We start from the raw sequence: 12,576 nt of genomic DNA, 5'->3' as shown, positions 1-12,576 counted from the left end.
TCTAACCTGAGCTTCTCCATGGCCAGCTGATGCTCCCTCTCTTCCCTCCTATCTACCCACTCCTCTGGGGACAGGGAAAGGGATGGAGTGCTGCTCCTGACACTAGACCCAGCAAGGGACTCCCTATCTATGGGGTCTTCACTCTCTACTGGCGTCCCTGTCAGGTAACCTTCCTCCTCCTCAGATTCCTCAGGGCTCCCCTCAGACCCACCACCCTCTCGGCGTGCGGCCCGGGCCCTATCTTCCTCGCTGCGCTCTCGCTCCCACTCCTCCTTTTGCCAAAGGATCAGGTTGTCCCTCAGTTTGGACTGGGTATCTAACTCACCCACCTCTATGTCCCTCTCCTCACAGAACCTTACCAACTCTAACCTACTGTATCTAAACAGACCACAGAAATTAAAAGCAGGCTCCATTTTGGCGGACGTTCCTGAGAAGAGTTTAACACAAGGAACCTGAGTGTCTGAGCTAACGCAGGAGTACATGATTCAAAAAGGACACCTTTAGGAGAGGAAATAATGGAACTCAAAAACAATAATCCCTAAAATGTGATTTATCTAATGCAGAGTTTTGTGGTGTAGCCAGTCGCTGCTGCGGTACCGCGCAAACGCAAGTCCAGATCCCACCGCTGATCACCAATGTTAGACCTGGCGATTTCTGGTTGGCTAAGGCGTGCGCCAAAGCCAGGCAGAAACCACCACTCTAGTCAGGGCAAGGAAGTTACACGCCAAAGATAACCCCTGCTCACCCCCTTGGTAGCTTGGCACGAGCAGTCAGGCTTATCTCTGAGGCGATGTGTAAAGCGTTTGCGCGCGCACCCAGCAACAACACCCAAGGCCCACCACAAAGGAAACTCCACACAAGGTATTCTATAAAAATAACCTTTGTATTATACACAACGCATTAGATAAAAACACACACTTTACAAGGTGCCAACAGGCACGGGCAGAACTTACAAGGGATTATGTACAAGACAGGGCCACCTGGACACTGTCAGGAATTAGCACTTTTTAGATAATTAGCACACAAAATATATAAAATCACTGTAGCACAAAAATGATATGTATAGCACACAACCAGTACTTACTGGTATCGGGGAAGTACCACCTACGTAACCCTAACTACTTTAGGAGACTGTCACGCAGGGAACTAGAACCTCACTAGCACCACCTGTACTAGGAGAAAGCAACAACCACCTAAGTATCACAATACCTGTAGGGGTAATAGAACGTTACACATGATGCATCACATTCAGAGGTGTATGGAAGGAAAAACACATGATGCATAAAACATTCAGAGGTGTAAAAGCAATGGCACATGATGCATCAACACACATTCAGAGGTGCAAGTAAGGAACACAATTGCGCAGAACTCCTATGCCACCACCTGTGGCAGTCCCGGGGCCAACTGGCCTGGAAGGGGCTAGGACGCCCTGCGTTCAACAAGGCAGGGGCAAGGCTGCGCAGGAGGCGCAGTCCAAAGCTCCGAGGGCCCCAACCTAAACGATGCAGCTGCCCACTAAGTGCTGGGCAGCTGGAGAGAAATGAGCGTGGGCACTGCTGTGCCTGTGGAGCCCCCTCTGGACCACAACAATAGGGGCGCCTCGTGGGCTCTGCCAAACAAATGCGCCGTCGTTGGAGTCCCTCTCGGGGGACTCGCGATTGACAAATAATTGCCCCCGTAACGTTGGAGTCACACTGGACTCTGAGGAAATATAGCGCCCCTCGTTGGAGCCTCAACCGGCTCTGAACGAACAATGCCTTCTGGGAGCCTCACAGGCTCTACTACTCCCAGCCCCCGTCGTTGGAGCCTCACGGGGCTCGTGAGCACAGCCCCCTGCACCCCCCAGCAGATGCGCGGAGTCCCCCAGCCCTCTAGGCACTCACCGGCTGCTCGGGGGACTCCCGCGTCGTCTCCGCTCTCCGGGGAAGGCTCCGAGGCTTCTTGACACCGCGGAAGGGGCAGGCACCGACAACGTGCCTCGCGCCCCCTCCGCACAAGCTCCGGCCGTGCTCCTCTCACAGTCCAGCGCAGGGTGGGCTCCCGCCTGGACCTTCACTCTTCCCGGGCACTTCTCCTCGCTGCACAGGAGCGCGGGGTAGGCTCCCGTCCGCTTCCTGTTTCCAAGTTCCGCCCCCGTCTCCACGAAGGCTGCCTGACTTCCGGGTTTCCTCGGCCCGGGCTGCAGCGGTGATCGGAACCCTCCGCAATAAGAGGGGTAGGCTCCCTCGTACATGCAATCCTCGGCGGGGTAGGCACCCGCCGCAGCGATAAGCAAATAAGCGGGGTGGGCACCCGCAAGCCGAATCAAAAGCGCTTCACAGCGCTACAAGGTGAGCCAGCGCTCGCAGCGCTACAAAGGATCCTCAGAGCGCTCCCAGGCTCTGAGAGACAGCCAGTCCAGGAAAACAGCGCGCACAGCGCTTACAAAGTTCAGAAGGCGCTCCCAGGCGCTACAAGCAGTGTTCAGCAACAAAAAGGTCCTCCAGAGAGCAGGGGGCTAAGGCTGGGCCCAGAGCCAGCTCACAGGGCCCTCCAGCAGGGAGGCAGTCCCCAGTGGCGGTCTCTCCTGGCGCCCAGCAGCAGCAGGCCCCCCCTCAAGTGGATCCTGCAAGAGAACAACATGTAAGGGGACACAGCCCCTTTTTATACAGTACAAGGCTTTGTCTAAGGTGCAGGGAAGGGGCGAACCAGTTCCAACAGGTTCCTGAGCACTTTGTTTTGCTCAGCCCCTCTCCCTATTCACTGGCAGGGCTAGGGTCATTAGACGCACCACAGGGGCCGGCGCCAGCATTGTGTGGGGGAATCCCTGTCCTATTCAGGACCCAGGTACACTCCTCCCCAGCCATCAACATGCTAACTCCCCATTCACCACTGGGTGACTCCTCCTGACTCTGGGGAATTCCCTAGTCCGTCACCTGACCTCACCAGCCAATCGCCAGACAAGCCACACATTTCAGACTGCACACTGAAGTGCCCACTTCTAGAAGTGGCACTTCCACACCAGGTACATGCACGCCGCACACATCAACGCGCAGCATTCACTCCCACGAGTCCGCACATACCAAACACGGGCCTGCACACCCCACGCATCAGGAACTACCGGGACACATACATTCCCCCATGCATTCCTATGGGAGGGCAGGCCAACCTCACAATACGCACGCACTTTACCCTGGGACACAGCGGTAAAGTGCGCCGAAGTCAATAAAATCACTAAACCAAGTCACAATATCAAGCAAAAAGTTTCGGGGTGAACCGGCCAGAAGGGCCAAGTCCAACACAAGGTATTATATAAAAATAGCCTTTGTATTATAATAAACACATTAGATAATATTCACACAATTTACACTGTGCCAACAGGCACGGGCAGAATTTTACAAGGGATTATATGTACAGGGGACAGGGCTACAGTGACCACTGTCAGGAATTAGCACTTTTAGAACATAGGATATAAAATCACTGTAGCACAAAATAGAACATGTAGCGCACAACCAGTAACCACTGGTATCAGGTAAGTACCACCTACGCAACCCTAACCACCTTAGGAAAATATCGCGCAGGGAACTAGGACCTCACTAGCACCACCTGTACTAGGAGAAAAGCAACCACCTTAGTATCACAATACCTGTAGGGGTCTAAGCACATTACACATGATGCATCACAACACATTCAGAGGTGTAAACACAAGGCACATGACGCATAAAAACACATTCAGAGGTGCAGGTTTAAGAACAATAGCGCAAAACTCACATTAGCCACCACCTGTGGCAGTCCCTAGGCCAACTGGCCTTGTCGGGGCTAGGACGCCCTGTGTCCAGCAGAGTCAGGGCGCGCCTGCGCAGGCTGCGCAAACCCGGGCGCACAAGGCACAACCTACACGTGGCAGCTGCCCACTAAGTGTTGGCCAGCTGGGAAAGGAAGCGTGGGCACCACTGTGCCCTTTAACACAAATATGCCGCACTCACGTGGAGCCTCTCCTGGGCTCTAGCCACACGAAATGTCCCCTAGAGCCTTCGTGGCTCAAGAACAATGTGCCGCCATCGTTGGAGTCCCTCTGGACTCTAAGCAAATGTGGGGGCCAACGCTGGAGCGGCCCGCTGCCTTCCGGGGCCGCTCGTATTACAAGGCAAATGCCCCTCTAAACAACGTGGGAGCCCTTGAGGCTCTGACCTAATATTGGCCCCGTAACGTTGGAGCCTCACTCGGGCTCTAGAACAAATGTCCCTCCCCTCACACGCTGCCGCTGCCCTCTGTCAGGCGGGGCAGCGGGACGGAGGACCGAGCACGGCGCCCGCAGTGCCCGGACGCTGCAAAGGGGGGGACGGCACCGAGAAACGTGCCCCGTCACACCCCCAGCCACCCAACAGCTGAGCCCAACTCACCGGGGTGAAGGCGCTGGTCCCGGGCACCGGCAGCGCTACAGTGGAGTTCCGCTCTGGGCCCCAGGAATCCTCCGAACGCCAGCACCACTCCCTGGATCACGCTGGCTTCCTCCGGGCGACGCGGGGCTCTCCTCACTCAGGGGAGCTCTGCTGTACTTGGCTGGTTCCTCCCGCTTCCCGGCCGGAACTTCCTCGCGCTGGGCCAAGCCCCGCCCACGTCCCAACAAGGGCCGCCTGACTTCCGGTTACGAACCGGGCCGCAGCGGTGATTTTTCCGGCGATAAGAGGGGTGGGCTCCCTCGGTATATGCAATATACGGCGGGGTGGGCACCCGCCGTAGGAATAATTAAATAAGCGGGGTGGGCACCCGCCAACAAGCACCCAAATACGGGGTAGGCTCCCGTGACACCGGCAGCACACGGGGTGGGCACCCATTTTAAACCACGGCAGAAAAGCGGGGAATCCCACGCCGGGGTTCCCTTGCTAATTATCGCAGCTCAACGCTGCTGGCCCCCACGAAGGTGCTCCTCAGCAGCACGCCAGGATATAGCGCTTCCCAGGGTTTAGAGGAGAATAACAACAAAGTCCAGCAAAGTTTCAGGAAGGTAGGCAGGGGGGCAATGCTGGGCCAGGGGCCAGCTCACTGGGCCCTCCAGGGCAGGAAGGCAGTCCCAAGTGGCGGTTCCTCCTGGCCTCCAGCAGCAGCAGCAGCCCCCCTCAGATAGGATCCTGGAAGAGAGCAACTCTGTGGGGACGCAGCCCCATTTTTATACACCTTTTCCCTTTGTTCTGGGTTCAGGGTGAGGGGGAAAACCAGTCGCAGCTGGTTGGGGAGCACCCTTGATGTGCTCAGCCCCTCACTCTATTCACTGGCAGGGCTAGGGTCATCAGTCGCACCACAGGGGGCGGAGCCAGGATTGTGTGGGGAAAGCTCTGCCCTATTCAGGTCCAAGGTGCACTCCACCCCAGCCATCAGCATGCTAATCTCCCTATTCACCACTGGGTGACTCCTCCTGACTCTGGGGATTCCCTAGCCCGTCACATGACCTCAGCCAGCCAATCACGCGACAGGCAGTCACTGCACATTTATGCCAGCATCTAGAAGTGGCACTTCCACACTAGCTACATGCACGCCGCACACATCATCGCGCAGCATTCAATCACACGAGTCCGCACATACCAAACTCGAGCCTGCACACCCCACGCATCAGGAACTACCAGGGACACATACATTCCCCATGCATTCCTATGGGAGGGCAGGCCTAGCTCACCACATGCACTCAGAGTGCGCACGCACTTTACTCTGGGACACAGGGAAAGTGCGCAGAAACCAAAAATCACTACCACCAGGTCACCAGTAAAAGCAAAAAGTTTAGGGGTGAACCTGCCAGAAGGGCCAAGTCCAACAGGTACCCTTTGTACCGGCCTGCTTCCAGATCACCCTGTAACTCCGCCACAGCCCTGGAGGCGGCTCACCGTCGCAGCCAGGGCCCCCCACCAAACCTAGTTCTTACCTGCACCCTCTCATCTCTAACGCTTCGCTTAAATCTAATAAAAACAGGTCCATGCCTACTTGGGACAGGTGAACCCCATCTAAGTCGAAGTACCCCTTCACATTCCCCCTAATCATCTCATGGCGAATAAAACCTAAGCCCCTTTGTGCTGTAAACTTTCGCATTGCCCCGTTAATACGTCTCCTAGAATGCTCCACCGCCTCTATTGATCTAGCCCCCCGCCAGGACCTTCGTGGGATGATCTCCGACCAAACAACCTCGCATTGGCCTAGTCGCTTGCAAATTTCCCCCAAGTCCCTCTTCATGGCTAACAGCAACAGTCTCATTCCTAGGGTAATGAGGTCATTCCCCCCAAGGTGAATCACCAACGCGTGAGGGAGGGTGGAGCCTTGCGATCTTAGTCTCTGCTCCAGCTTGTTCCTTAGCTCAAACCATCTCATGCCAGGGAAACCCATCCACTCCACCTGTGTCTGTGGGAAGTGCTGCATCCAGTTCCGGTGCAACGCCCATTGGGCTGCCCGAGCGACAAATGAATGCCCGATCACCCACACCAAGCGCCCTAATAAAACAGGAGACATGGTGTATACACAGGGTTATTTAATCACAGCTGGTTATTCAACTAATGACAAATCACGATAAATCACTGCAAACACACAAATCACTGGAAAGCCAACATAACGGGCGAACATATCTCTTGTAACAGTGAGATTCCCAGCGCCCTACTTTCTTTACCTGGGCGGGCGCTAAACCCGCCAGGTGAGCGGCTGTGGCGGCGCCAATCCGGAAAGAGTGGCTGGAGTACCTCTTCTCCGGCTGGTCCAGACCCGCTCTGGACAGACTAGCCCTGATCATCTGCTCAAACTGGTATCTAGTTACCGGGGCAAGGTCCCTATGCAACAGCAGGTACCCGGGGGCGGGGGGTCGGCACTCCAAAAACACCTTTACCCAGTGCACTGGGCAGAACCTGGGGTCGCCGAGGGGCTGAAGAACCACATTAATCCCCCGCCCTGCCTGATCAGTCTTGGACTTCTGGAGGTGAATGGACAGGGAGTCAGAGACGGACACATCCAAAATGGCCAGAGCATCCCCTGAACAGTCGTCCTTAGACCTGGCCACTAGCTCGCTGACTCTAAATGCCCCGAAAAAGGCTAGGCAAAATGCTACAGAAAACAGCGTGGCCTCATAAGGTGAGTGGGTGACCACCCCGATAGCGCCCAGCATGCCCTTCAGAATTTCGAAGTCGATGGGAGCTCGGTTGTCTGGTACCCTGGCCTTCTCCCTGACCAACCCTTCATGGCGGCCCGGATGGCAAAGGAATTAGTGGGATCCGCCCCACCGGACAACCTGGTGTCGTGGCTCATGGCCGCCAAGTGGCTACCTACCCAAGAGTGGCTTTTTCCCTGCTCCCTAGCCCACACAATAAACGCACGTACTTGGATCACCATTGAAGCCCCTGAAGTGCCCAGCGCCAAGGATGTCGCTTTGAAGGTCGCCATGTGCGCGCCATAATGTTTCCTGGTACCTGGGGCCAAAGCTCTCTCTCCCATGGCCTTCAGGCGCTGTCCCACTGCAGGATCCTCCATAGACGCTCCGGGAATGGGGTCATCTGTGCTCTTGCCCGCGGCCTGGCCTCCTTGAATCGGAGCTACTGAAAACGAGAAAGAGCATCAGCTGCCACATTTTTCACGCCTTCAATGTGCCTCGCCTTAAACTCTACATTGATGCGCAGGCAGGCCCTAACCAATTCCCTCAGCAAGCATAACACCAGCCGGCACTTGCCAGTCTGGCTGTTGATTGCCTGGACGACCGCCATGTTGTCAGACCAGAATATGACCTTTCTGTCTGACAACGCAGCGGGCCAAAGGTGCAGGGCAACAACGATGGGGAAGAGCTCAAGTACGGTAACGTTTTTGGTGACCCTGCGCCTGCGCCAGACGTTGGGCCATTCCTGAGCACACCAGTCCTCACCCAGGATGGCCCCGAAGCCTTCCCTACCCGAGGCATCCGTGAATAGGCACAGCTCCTGACTGTCCACCCAAGGCTGCTTCCATATCACTGATCCATTGAAACAGGCTAGGAACTCGTCCCAAACCACCAGGTCTTGTTTCAACCCTGACCCTAGCTTCACCCAGTGATGCTTCTTCCTTATCCCCGCGGTGGCCCTGGCTAGCCTGCGGGCGAAGACCCTCCCCATGGGTATGACCTTCACCGCAAAGTTCAGATTCCCTAACAAGCATTGGATTTCACCCAGCGTAGCCTTGTCTCTACCCAGCAGACCGTGAATATCCTGATGCAAGGCCTGTACCTTATCCGCAGGGAGTCTGGACTCACCCTTGACTGTGTCCAACTCGATACCCAAGAATACCAAAACCTGCACTGGACCCTCGGTCTTACCTGGAGTTAAAGGCACGCCTAGGTGTCCTGCCAATTCCTGGAAACACTGCAATGCCCTTGCGCACTCCTGTGAGTCAGCTCCCCCGACGAACAGAAAATCGTCCAGGTAGTGGGTCACTCCCTCTACCCCATTCCTGCTCGTTAGGGCCCACTGGAGGAAGGAGCTGAACGCCTCGAAGTACGCGCATGACACTGAGCAACCCATGGGCATACATCTGTCGTAAAATACCTGGTCCTCCCACCTGAAGCCCAAAAGGTGCTGGCTATCTGGATGGACCGGCAGCAGCCTGAAAGCCGATTCTATGTCCGACTTAGCTAGCCAGGCACCCAACCCCGCCCTCCTGATCATGTCTATAGCCAGGTCTAGGGAGCAGTAGGACACAGAGCACCTCCCTTCGTCAAGCCAAGAATTCACAGAATCCCCTTCTGGGTGTGATAAGTTGTGAATCAAACGAAACGCTCCAGGCTCCTTTTTTGGCACCACCCCCAAGGGGGAGATTACAAAATGCGGCAATGGGGGGCTGGTAAACGGGCCCACCACCCATCCCAAGGACACCTCCTTTTCTATCTTGGCCCGCACTATCTCCGGGTGGTCCCTAGCCGACTTAAGGTTCTCCGCATCCCTGCTCACTAAGGGGCCTTGGTAAGGGATGCGGAATCCCTCTACGAAGCCCTCCGCAATGAGGGTCCCCTCGCTGCTATTGTGGTATCCGCGGAGGGCGGTGTCAGGACTCCAAAAGATGGCTTAACAGTAGCGGGCACAGTGTTGGGCAGAGGTCATGGACCAGGAGAAAGAGTACAGGCCAGAGGCAATGGCTGGACCAGGTTGAATCGGAAAAGGAGTCTAAAGATGGCCGCCGCCTTCTAATCATCGCGGCGGTCTAGTTTATTTCTTTCCCACAGGTGCTCAGAGGCAGTTTGAGGCGCGCGCGCTGGAACAAACGCGCACTTCACCAGACAATTCACGAAGTACGCAGGGTTAATCTATCTCTCCACAGAATTAGAGTAGAGAATATTTCGTCGGGCTTTCGTCCGGTTTTCGTTCGCTACCTCTGTCGGAAGTAGTTAGGAAAGAAAACAGTTAGAGTTCATTCCGTGTATTTTGTCAACAAGGAGAAGTTTGCTGAGGCGACAGTTGGTGGCGCCTCTTCCAAGTGATAACCAAGGCTGGTGTAAGAAACTCGTCGAAGAATATCCTGGCTGAAGAGAAGTTATAAGCTAAGTGTTCTATAGAATTGATAGAAGATGTCAAGACATATGTGAATATTGTAAATAATATAGACTTGAATAGAACGTTCAGAAAAATAAGAAACACGTCTAAACTCCTGCAAGAAAAGGGAAGAACATTAAGGCATTTCTGAGAGGGAAATATGGTGCAGCTAGAAGGGTCTTAGACTACAACTAGCAAAGAAGTCAGTAACATTTATGAAGAATACCTACAGAAAAATAAGTACACGCACACTCAAGTAAGTAGATATACTAATTAAGAGAATAGGAGAGCGTAAGGGTAAATAAGGAAATACTTACATTCGGTGGTATCTTGTTGACAGGTGAATTCCAGAGTGTATTTTCCAAGAGAAAGAAAAGAAATATAGAGGAGAGGCACAGTGCCAGAAACGAAGGGTAGGTTAACATCATAAGAGCAGAATAAATTGGGACACAGTACATGTAGGACATATGTATAATTTGATGCTTAATTTCTAGATTCTCTCAGTTGACACGCAGTTTGCGGATAGAACAAAGAAGCAGACGCAAGAGAGAAGACCGTTTCAGGACCAGTCTCTTCTTGTTTATTATTTTATCCACTCCCCTTTCCCCCCCGGGGGGTAGATTTGAGGGTCTAGATATTTAACTGGTCCGCAGAGATATCCTTGAAGGGGAGTTGGGAATCAGCGTCTCTGTTCCTGTGCAAGACATCAGAAAGAAGAATCTTGTGGCCTTGACAGAGTGAAGTGCCCACGTTTTTTAACTTGCACCTGAGCAGAGATGGCTGAAGGAATACATTTACAAACCCTAGGAGTAGTGTTAGAAACAATACAGAAGGAGTTGGTGGCAGTAAGAGAGGAAAATCAGAATCTTAGACAGGAGGTGGTCAATTCAAGAAAGGAAACAGCGGAACTAGCTCAAAAATTGAGACAACCACTTAGTACAGGACGAGAAACTTTAGACCCTCCTATTGAAGGCCCAAGTAGGATAGCAACACAAGTAATTCATTCTCTGTCCCCGGTTATACCATTAGCCCCCCCAGAGCGATTTAGTGGAGACCCACAAAAGGCGCAGATATTCATCACACAGTGTTCACTACACTTCATGTGTCGCCCTTCAATTTTCCCAGATGCGCAGTCAAGAGTGGCCTTCGTGCTATCGTACTTAAGTGGAGATGCGGCGTCCTGGTCTATGCCCTTGGTTTCCCGGGATGATCCCCTGCTGCATAATTACGAAACATTCAAACAAGAATTTCTGCGGATCTTTGACAGACGAAGAATCTCTCAAGTGGTTGATAATGAATTACTAGACTTAAGGCAAGGAAACCGAGATCTAGTGGCATATTTAGCACAGTTTAATAAGCTGGTTGTGGAGACTGACTGGCCAGAGAGTAAAAGAGCTGCAGTCTTTTACAGAGGTTTGAAGGACGAAATCAAAGATGTGTTGGCGCAAATTCCGAATCGACCCACCGAAATTTCAGAGCTGGTAGACCTGGTTTTAGAAATAGACTTCCGTCAAGGAGAGAGAAAGGGAGAAAAGAGAAGAGACTTTAAAACAATGACCCCACGGTTTGACAGGGCTCGGTCAGAAGGAATCAAGATTGCGGATGGACAAATGGTTTCGGAACCAATGCAAATAGGAACAATAAGGGGTCCGTTGACCAAGGAAGAAAAGGAAAAGAGAAGAACAGGCAATTTATGTATGTACTGCGGCTCCAGTGGACATTTCGTTAGGGGGTGTCCGAAGAAACCAAAGACTCCCTTCAAGCCGAAGGAAAACTTGCAGCACCACCTGTAGCGGGAGTTGGACCGGTGGATGCTAATGAAAAATCAACTCCGACAGAACATCAAGTAGCGAATACCCTGCAATCCTCTGCCCCACACTTGATCTTATCTATGGTGATTAAGTTCCGGCAAGTAACGTTGACTGAGGTGTCGGTAATGATAGATTCCGGAGCCACCGGAAACTTCTGTGACTTAAAATTTGCAGCCAAGGTAGGGTTACGAGCAATATTAAAATCTAGGAGCGAACCCGTCCGGGCTGTGGACGGAACAAATCTCTCCTCCGGACCCATAGTGAGCCATACAGAGCAAGTGCAGCTAATTTCCAGTGACGGACACCAAGAAGTGATTCAGTTCAATTTAATTGACGCACCCCAGTTTCAACTTATCTTAGGCCTACCCTGGCTTACAGAGCACAACCCAACAATCAATTGGAGCTCCAGGACAATAGTAATGGACTCGGAATACTGCAAGAAGAATTGTTTTGAGACAAAAGAAAAAACCAATGGGAGTAATCCAGCTCATTCCTTATGTATGACTGCAGCGTCTGTTTGCGTGATTAATTCTCAAGAAATTCCACCAGAGTATCGAGATTTTGAGGATGTGTTCAACGAAACAGAAGCAGAGCAATTGCCACCTCATCGGGTGTATGATTGTAAGATAGACCTGGAACCAGGCTCTAATCTACCTTGCAGTCGAGTTTATGCTTTAACAGAAAAAGAACATTGTCATTTAAAAGAATACTTAGATAAATATCTGGCAAATGGTTTCATCAAGCCATCGCAATCTCCTGTGTCTTCGCCTTTATTTTTCGTGCCAAAGAAGGAAGGAGATTTGAGAACTTGTATTGATTATCGCGCGATAAACAGGATCACCAAGAAAAATCGGTACCCGCTTCCACTCATTTCCGTCCTATTGGATCAGGTAAAAGGAGCACAGATATATACCAAACTCGACCTTAGAGGAGCTTACCATCTGGTTCGTATGCGTGAAGGAGATGAGTGGAAGACGGCATTTAGAACGAGATTTGGATTATTTGAATACCAAGTCATGCCGTATGGGCTCTGCAACGCTCCGGCTGCTTTTCAACATTTTATAAATGACATCCTCCATGAATACATTGATCAGTGTGCAATTGTGTACATTGATGATATTCTGATTTACTCATCCGACAAGAGTAAGCATCGAGGGGAAGTGAGAGGAGTTCTACAGAAGCTCCGAGAAAACAAGCTGTTTGTGAAACTAGAAAAATGTGTGTTCAACGTATCCCAGGTGGAGTTTTTGGGCTTTGTCCTCTCA

General features: G+C 52.5%; 1 protein-coding gene and 1 long non-coding RNA gene across 2 annotated transcripts in view; one reads left to right on the top strand and one right to left on the bottom strand.

Annotated features, from left to right (window-relative positions):
• Positions 1–4,503, bottom strand: part of LOC146813545 (uncharacterized) — a 124,954-nt gene extending 120,451 nt beyond the window's left edge. The window contains exon 1 of the long non-coding RNA XR_014966041.1: positions 4,383–4,503. This is a non-coding gene — a long non-coding RNA (uncharacterized LOC146813545). The remainder of the gene's footprint in view (positions 1–4,382) is intronic.
• Positions 1–12,576, top strand: part of LOC146813544 (uncharacterized) — a 455,835-nt gene that overhangs the window by 205,328 nt on the left and 237,931 nt on the right. The window lies entirely within an intron of this gene.

The sequence above is a fragment of the Triturus cristatus genome, chromosome 7, assembly GCF_964204655.1.
Source record: "Triturus cristatus chromosome 7, aTriCri1.1, whole genome shotgun sequence".
Taxonomy (NCBI): domain Eukaryota; kingdom Metazoa; phylum Chordata; class Amphibia; order Caudata; family Salamandridae; genus Triturus; species Triturus cristatus.
This window is presented reverse-complemented; position numbering and strand designations above follow the sequence as displayed.